Below are 9634 nucleotides of genomic sequence, written 5' to 3' on the forward strand. Positions count from 1 at the left end.
TACATTTTTGTAACCTGGATCATTGCACAATACGACTAGTTGTGTAACCAGAGGTTAAATAAGGAAATTCTTATTCAAGTTCCACTTTATATGCATATTTTTTCTTGGATTGCTAGAATAGAGATTACAACTTCAAAAAGGGTAAGATATTGTTATCATTTCCCCAAATGCGAAAGGCTGTAATGAATAATTAAGACATTTTTTTTCCATGAATAACAAAAACTGTTTTGTTAAGAAATCAATGTTTTTGTTTTCAACACTACGTAAAGGAATATGGCATTGCCTGTCATTACAGAACTTAAACAGCTTTCCTGATAGTTTAACTTGAAATAATTTTTTTGTTTTTACTTTTAAGACTGGTGTGATATGCATCTCATGCATTCGAAATACAATTGAAATCCTTTCAGAAAAGAACAAGGCGATGATCGTTTATTCTTAGAGTGAGCTTTAAAGCAACGCCTTAAAAATTAATGTGCTTGTAAAAACATAATAAATAAAATGTTAAGAACACGAAAATTTGATACTCTAAAAGGGGGCAGGAAGATTTTTCTTGATTTAACATACATATATATATATATATATCCATGAGTTGCAACACATGCTTAATTTTGGGTCGAAAAAGATCATTTTCATTTTTGAAAACCATATCTTTCCTGCATTTTGTGTCGCAGACTATTCATTTGCACAAATATTACTTATATATCTTACCAGTCATTGCAATTTATTTTCTAAGTCCTCCTGCCATACTTCCAGCAACAAATAAAATGGTTGTCCATTGAAAAGTAAGTGTAGTTTATTCAACTTTTTAGTTAAAAAAAAATCGAAAACGAGAAACTGCATACACTGAGTTTATCATCTATTATTTGACAGTCATATAAATTATCAAATATTATTTCTTTACATGTGAATGTTCCGTTTTCAAATTTTTACCAAAGCTATCGTCCTTGAACTTCCTTGTATTTTTTTGTTTATTCATATGATTTACCTATATTCTTTGCTCAATGACTTTGATTATTCTTCTACAGTAGATTCATTTGTTTTTGTGAGTACCAATTTTCCTGGATTGAGGAAAACCATCATTTTCGTAGATATTTCATTTCGTTGTTTTTACAAAGTCTGCATGCAATTCTTTAGAAAACTTTATTAAACATTTTAATTCGTGGTTCTCTTGTACCCCAAAAAAATATCATCAAAAATTGGTTTCCGAGGAATAATCATGAATAATACAAATCTTGAAGATTCCATGTCTTCTGTCTGATGATATTATTTTTTTATCCGATTACACATCCTAGCACGTATGTCGCTTTTAACTGAATACGGATATTCGAATAGTTCATGTTTATAAGAATGCTATCTTTGGTTTGCAGCATACATTTTTCTCGATTCTAAGAGTGTTAATACATCTAAAGATTGATCTGTCAAAACACTTTTAAATTTAAAAAATGTATTTGAATGCAATCAAACTTTTTAACTTTTCTACATTGGCTAGAGGTATAGTGGGACGGTTGAAATCTCACAAAACATGTTTAAACCCGCCGCATGTTTGCGCCTGTCCCAAGTCAGGAGCATCTGCCTTTTGTTAGTTTGGTATGATTTTTTATTTTAGTTTCTTTCATATATTTCGGAGTTTAGTATGACGTCCATTATCACCGAACTAGAACATATTTTTTATTTAGAGTCCAGCTGAAGCAAGCCTCCTGTTGCTAATTTTTCACGCTGTTTTGAAGGCCTATTGGTGGCCTTCGGTTGTTTTCTGCTCTTTGCTCGGATTGTTGTCTCTTTGACACATTCCCCTTTTCCATTCGTAATTTTAATGATCTTTTGTACACAAACAGAAGACATACACAAATGTAGAGTTCAACTACTGTAAACCAACTTATTTGTGCGGATACTGTATTTTGCGTTAAGCACTTTCTATACCATTTCGCGTCAACTTACTTTCGCGATTCTTAAATTTTTTTTATGTAGAATAGTTATCAAAGGTACCAGGATTATAATTTTAAAAACACGAATACCAGACTAAGATTTGTACGCGAAACACGTCTTGCGTCTTCGAAACTCTCATCAGTGACGCATACAAAAAAGGTTGAAAAGCCATATAGCGGATGAAGAAGAATATCATTGTCTATCCAATATTCAGACAGGTTTTGCGCTGCAATAATCTATTCATCGGGTAGAAAATCATGATAATCTTGCTCTGACTATAGATGCATCGATGAGATTAAAAAGAACGTAAAAACTTCAGTCGACAGTAGCTAGATCCATAGCAGATTTCTTTTTATAAAACAGTTCTTCAGAGGATACCAAGAATATATAGGAAGTTGTGGTATGAGTGCCAATGAGACAACTCTCCATTTAATATTGTCAAAACTACCCAATAACTTCGCGAATACATCTTTGTCATGAAAGCCACAGTATATAACCTCTGCTTTAAGTGAAAAAAGAGTAAACTCACAATAACATTGAAAAAAATATCATAATTCAAAAGGGAAATTCCCTAATAAAATGGCAAAATCAAAAGTTCCAACACATCATATTCCTGACTTGGTACAGATATTTTCTTATGTCGAAAATGGTGGATGAAACCTGATTTTATAGCTATCTAAACCTCCCATTTGTATGACAGTCGTATCATATTCCATTACATTGACAACGATGCGTGAACAATACAAATCGACATAAGTAAAAATGTCAAAAATTGGGTTACAGCATTCAACATTTTTTGTTAATCTAAATCACAATAAAAACAACAAATATATAACAAAGAAGCACAAAATGGCATTTATCAAATCAAATCAAATGAAAAGATCTGTAAAACTTATTTGGTTGTGGATACCATCTCCACGGTATCATTTGCTATTTTTATTGTAAAAATTCATAGAAAAGCTTAACCAGTGTGGCAACAGTAAGCTAGGATACTTTTTTATACAAAAAAAGCTTGAAATGAAATTAAATTATCATAGCACAAACTTTAAGACTCTATTTGTATTTGCTTCTAATTATTTTTGTCTTGTTTTTTTTTAGTTTCTAATAAATTACCTGCTTGTTTTTCTCTCTTATTTTTTATTATTATTCCTGTTTTTTTTTGTTTTTTTTTTTTGTGGTTGCAAATGTTTTCAAATATATTCGGACAATTGTTTTATAAATTAGTAAGCAGATGTGAGATTCGAATAGCCAATATATTTACATATATTCACATGTGAATTTTTTACTGACTACTCCTTATTATTGTATCATATGATATTTTAAAAAAATGCAATGCTTTCATCTTTTTGATACATTTTAATATATTTGGTTAAATTACATGAACACCAACTAATATAGGTAATTTAGAGTTTAAGGTAATTCAATGTATGAAGTATTTTTGTTAAATATAAGATGCGGTTTTTTTTTGTTTTTTTTTTCATTTACCAATTATCTATCACCATTAATTTTCACCAATTCATGTCAACGAACTAATCACAAACCAACAAGTATCTTATCCTATACGTTGTTTACGTACTAATTAGTGCTAAAAAACAGATAAACAAGATTATTGTTTATATGCATCATCTCTTTGATGATTGTTTTTTTTTGCTATTCTTGTTTGCTTGAATTAACATTGAGGGGCTTGTGCATCGATTGTTACCAATGGTGCACATACTTGTCAATTAAATCAATAATGGCATTCTGCTATTATCATGTCATATCTCGTCAGTTCTTGTAAACTGTGTCCCATTTGAAATATATACGCTTTGCACCAACGGTTTTCTATCATTAAAATATTGATTCAATACACTTTCATTCAAATGCAATCGACATTTGAACAGAATCTAAATAATTTCACAGAACTTCCGCGTTTCAGTTTCCGAAAAATCGATGTCAAATAAAGCTACCTTTAAATAGATGTCATCAAGGTAAAAAAATTACGATCATATCAAAGAAAAATCCATTTTTGGAACCTGCATCATTTCACAATACGACTGGTTGTAAAACCAAGGGTTAAATAAGGAAATTCTTATTCATGTTCCACTTTATATGCATACTTCTTCTTGGATTGCCGGAATGGGGATAATAACTTCAAAATGGGTAAGATATTGTTAGCATGACCCCGAATGCGAAAGGCTGTAAAGAAAATTAAGACATTCTTTGTTGGTTTCTTTCATTGGATTATACAATTTGTTGTGTGAACTAAAACAATGTTTTGTTTTCGACACTACATAAACGAATATGGCATTGGCTATCATTAAAGAACTTAAACGGATTTCCTGGCCGTTGTAACTTTTCGAAAGTTATAAATGTTTTCTTTTACTTTTAAAACTGGTGTGATATGCAACTCATGGGTTTCGAAATACACTTTTTAGCAGAGAAAAAAAAACTTTAACTGTTAAAGGAGTAGGTCTGGTAAGGGCCGTTTATGGCCTCAAATTTCAAGTTCATCTGACGAAATATTTTGACACTTTTTAAACACTATAGTGTCTATTTCAGTTGATTAGTTTATGTGTAAGATTTTTACTGATTTAGTCATTAAAAACACTCCGGTTCAAGCTATGTCATTTTTTTATATTTCCTGTTTACAAAACTTTGAATTTTTCGAAAAACTAAGGATTTTCTTGTCCCAGTGATAGATTAACTTAGCCGTATTTGGCACAACTTTTTGATATTTTGGATCCTCAATGCTCTTCAACTTCGTACTTGTTTGGCTTTATAAATATTTTGATATGAGCGTCACTGATGAGTCTTATATAGACGAAACGCGTGTCTGGCGTGCTAAATTATAATCCTGGTACCTTTGATAACTAATTAGATATGAAAAATCTATCAAATATGCAAAAAAAATGTTCTTTTCAGATGGTTTTTGTCAAAAATGAAAGTGACCATCCGTGTTCATCCTCAACATTTATATATGTTGTGTATTATCATCAAATACTATTGCATTTCAATATTAAGAATGAATCCAAATGCGGCTATTTTCATTGAAGACGGAAGCCGTCAAAAATTTAACTAAAATGCTGAAATTGAGATTTCAATAATTTAGCATGAGTTATTGATGCTAGTACCCGATATATGTGCATTGTATTGTCAAAAACAACCCATATTTGTGTAGCAGAAGCATCCTACTTTCCAATAAATAACAAACAGTTAACATTTTAACAATTTTGTAAAACTGCTATATTTTGAGAACAAAATTGGTCTTACTGAACCTATTCCTTTGTAATAGATGTGAGCTTCTAATAAAGGAATTTGAATAAAAATGTATATATATAAAAAATGTGAGGTGCACGGCTATTTGATATTCTGGAAGGGGGAGAAGAAAGTTAATTTTCAATTACACATGTCTTTCCTGAATTTTGTGTTGCAGACTATTCATTTTCACCATGTCCTGTACAATAGTTATCAAAGGTACCAGGATTATAATTTAGTACGCCTGTTTTTGAGCTTACTGTGACAAAGACATTTTTAAATTTAACTTGAAAACAAAAAGAATTCGATTAATAGTTTTGTCTAAATTTTAGCTATAAGTCTTCAGTCTTTCATACCAAGTATTTGTAAAATGGTTTCTATAGACATGATTGATATTCGTTCCTTTGCTTAATGGTCTGACAATTATGCCTAGTACAACATACATTTAAATGACGTTATCTTATTTACAAATTTACAGTCTATCAAATAAACATGATAAACTAAAATACTTTGACAGAATGATAACAATTGGAATCAAGAGTTTTATAGAAAATATATGATACTGTTTAGCATTGGAGTTGATGAACCCCTTATCATATCTGGGACTTTGCAACAATATGTATATTATTAGCCTGTCGTCAATTTCCAAACAGTTTACGCCTAAATAATTATCTGTTGTTTTTTAAACAAACTCTCCCGATACTGGATCATTATTGATTCGCCTTGCTTGACAGTTTATTGTGTGATTATGGTTAAATAAATCTGCGAATCATCTTAACAGTGTGAACAATACATTTCATATTTTAACCATTTATTTCATTTGTATTTATTGTGTCTGTTTAGTTAACGCATCAATGTAAATTAAACGGAATTTGATGAGACTGTCATCAAAGTGAGAGGGTTGGCGCTATAAAACTAGGTTTAATCCACCATTTTCTACATTTGAAAATGCCTGTACCACGTCAGTAATATGACAGTTCTTGTCCATTCGTTTTTGATGTGTTTTGTCATTTGATTTTGCCATGTGATTATGGACTTTCCGAATTGATTTTCCTCTAAGAAGTTAAGTATTTTTGTGATTTAACTCTTTTTTTCAGCAATCATGAGAGTGTGTAAAAAGTTGTGAATTTGAAGGAATTTTTTTAAACAGAAAAAAAGTGATGTCGATTTTCTAAATAATAAGTAAATGATCGAAAAAAGTAAAATCACAAAATACTTAACTCAGAGATAAATCTATTCGGAAAGTCCATAATCACATGGCAAAATCAATGACAAAACTCATCAAAAACGAATGGACAAGAACTGTCATATTCCTGACTTGGTACAGGCATTTTCAAATATAATAAATGGTGGATTAAACCGGATTTTAAAGCGCTAAACCTCTCACTTTGTTGACAGTCTCATCAAATTCCGTTATATTTACGAATTGATTTCTTCAGAAAAATGATGAATACTTTTTGTAATGTTAACCACAAATAAAAAACTTATCTATAGTTTATTGGCCCCATTTTTCTTTTCATATAAGACTTTAATAACTTATAAAGGTCATTTACCAAAATGTGTCTGGCTTTTGTTCACCTATTATTCAATTCCTATGAAACGAGTTTCTGGTTATTGTAACGTTATGGTTATTATTGAGCCAACGCATGCATATATACAAAGCGGATGACCATTGAACAAGCGCAAACATACTTGAATTGGTACAGCAATGCTATTTGTTTATAGTTTTCCCATATTTAAACATAATTATGTTAATCACATTTTTTTTCACAACAGTTGTTTAATGATTGATTAATTTTATCACTCATAGGGAAAAAAGTAATAAAATGTGGTTATGCTCAACTTGTTATAAGGAAAACAGTGTGGAGGATGGTAATTGTTCAGAATGCCATACAGAACGACCACTGTCAAGAAACTCAAAGGGTATGCTATTTAGTGGTAACATACTTAGATAAAGGAAGATGTGATATAAATGCCAATGAGACAACTTTCCATCCAAGTCACAATATATCAAAAAGGTAAACAATTATAGGTCAAGGTACGGTCTTCAACACGGAGCCTTTGCTCACAGCAAACAGCAGGCTATAAAGGACCCCAAAAATATACTAGTGTTAAACCACTCGAACGGGAAAACCAACGGTCTAATCTATATAGAATAAAAAAAGAAACGTGAACACTTGTGAACCACATCATCAAACGACAACTACTGAACATCAGATTCGTCACTTAGGGAGGTGCAAACAATTGTAGCAAGTTTAAACGTTTTAATGGTATCAAAGGGAAAATCTTACAGATTAAATATGTTTTGAATGATGGCATCTACCTACTGTCTAACAAATTCCAAGCTGCCATTCAGCATGGATTTAAAGCCTAAAAATAGTACATGGGACAAACAATACTAAGAACATGTAAAGTACAGAATCAAGTACGCAATGTATTTTTGCCTGAAATATTGAATACAGATATTTATAGAGAAAATCTTACATAATAAGGATGTTTTGAATAATGGCATCTACCTACTGTCTATCAAATTCCAAACTGCCAGACCATTTCTTGTTCTTACACGATTAATGTTACCCTATGTTTTTCCTTTTCGGCAATAATCTTGAACACATATGATAGATAGACAGTGATCAGCAATACAATATCTGTAAACATGGTAAATATGTTAACATAGATAAAGTTGGGAGTTGTCTTTGTGTAGGAGCTAGTGTCATTAAATGAAAAAGGTATTGCTCTTGTCAATGTTTGTGTTGGGCAGAAACCAGAGAATATCGAGAGAAACTGCAAAGAGAAAAATATCAACAATACAAGTTTAAAAAAGTAGATTGGAATTATATTTTTAGTCTTCAATTTTTAAGAGTCTCAACTGTTTAGGATTCACGTAAACCTAGGTGAGGGACATGTCCGTTTTATAGCCTCTACAGTCTTTGTTGTTGTAGAAGGGGTAACTTATAATTGTGAGAATATAAAGATAAATCCATGAAATTACATAAAAGGTTTATGACAGGTAAATGGGATTGACAAATACCAATAATCCATTGTATGGAACTATCATACAGTATATACATTGAACGACAAATTTATTTGACGTTTAAAATTTTTTGACGTCAGACACGCGAATCAATGAATTTGTTTGTAGATTGATGTTGTTTGTGTTCTGTTAAATTGTTCCTATTAAAATTGTTACACGATGATGACTGCAGTACCCATATTTTGACTATTTTATTTATTATGTCTGTTTAATTCACTCATCAATGTAAATATAACGGAATTTGATGAGACTGTCATCAAAGTAAGAGGTTTAGCGCTATAAAACCAGGTTTAATCCACCATTTTCTACATTTAAAAATGCCTGTACCAAGTCAGGAATATGACAGTTCTTGTCCATTCGTTTTTAATGTGTTTTGTCATTTGATTTTGCCATGTGATTATGGACTTTCCGATTGGATTTCCTCTGAGTTCAGTATTTTTGTGATTTTACTTTTTTCTGAGAAGAGTGGGCTTCTACTAGACAAACATTTTTATATTAATCATGATAATGAATGAAATTTGTTTCACTGTGTTAATATCGTATGAGTTTCTAAGTTCAGCTGCAGGTAGAAGATAAAATGTCCGATCATTCTTTAGGGAATTATAGATTATTTATCATATTCTCTACTGCAGCAAAAGTATCTCCTAAAGAATCAGATACCAGAGAACTAAATGCCCGGAAAGAATGTAACGTGAATGGATCAATCGGAGTGATAAAAAAGATTTCAGATTCAGAGAGAACTAACGTCAAAGACGAAAATTGTAACTTAGATGATATGGAACAAAGACCAAAACAAGATTGTCAAGATCCAGAAATATCTAGAAATCAGATACAAGTTAGTTATTGCCCTTGTTTTAGTAAGATATTTCTAATTTACAGTTTTTAAATCTAATGTATCTAACAATCTTTTCAAACAGTGTAGACGAGACCGATCTCAAGAATTGTAATCTCTTCATCGGCAGTAGTGATGTGTAATATATTATTTATCACAGATGGAGATTCTTTGGTTGTCAGATATTAATCAGTATTTATTCATGTTATTTCACTTCATCTTGTTCATGAAAACCTATCTAGACGTTTAACTTTTTTTTTGTCAAATCTGATCCGGTGTCAAACATTATATTTTTCAATCATTTCAATTGCACATTATATTTAGCAAGTTAATATTTCATTCCACAGAATAGTTTTCCTGTCAAACTTAATAAACAAAAGTATAGGGAGATGACGTATGATTGCCAATAAGATGATTTTCCATAAAGGTTAACGACCAGAAAAGGTGTAAACAGAAACAGTAACCATACAGCATTCAACAATGAGCCACCTCCCAAAATAAGGAACACACTGTAAAAACGATCTGGAAAGGAATTGACTCTATATATCAGTAATAAGCACACCAATAAATAAAAAATAAGAATACATAAAGTGCAAATATCCCAT

At 31.0% G+C, this 9634-nt stretch overlaps 1 long non-coding RNA gene across 2 annotated transcripts; it reads left to right on the forward strand.

The window, feature by feature from the left end:
* LOC134691994 (uncharacterized) lies at nt 1–9026 on the forward strand. 2 transcript variants are annotated; one of them, XR_010102198.1, is made up of 3 exons: nt 1–141; nt 6974–7086; nt 8830–9026. It is a non-coding gene; the product is annotated as an uncharacterized LOC134691994 (long non-coding RNA). The 2 variants fall into 2 exon arrangements; XR_010102197.1 differs by lacking the exon at nt 1–141 and adding an exon at nt 3950–4068.
* The last annotated feature ends 608 nt before the right edge of the window (nt 9027–9634 follow it).

The sequence above is a fragment of the Mytilus trossulus genome, chromosome 12, assembly GCF_036588685.1.
Source record: "Mytilus trossulus isolate FHL-02 chromosome 12, PNRI_Mtr1.1.1.hap1, whole genome shotgun sequence".
Lineage (NCBI taxonomy): Eukaryota > Metazoa > Mollusca > Bivalvia > Mytilida > Mytilidae > Mytilus > Mytilus trossulus.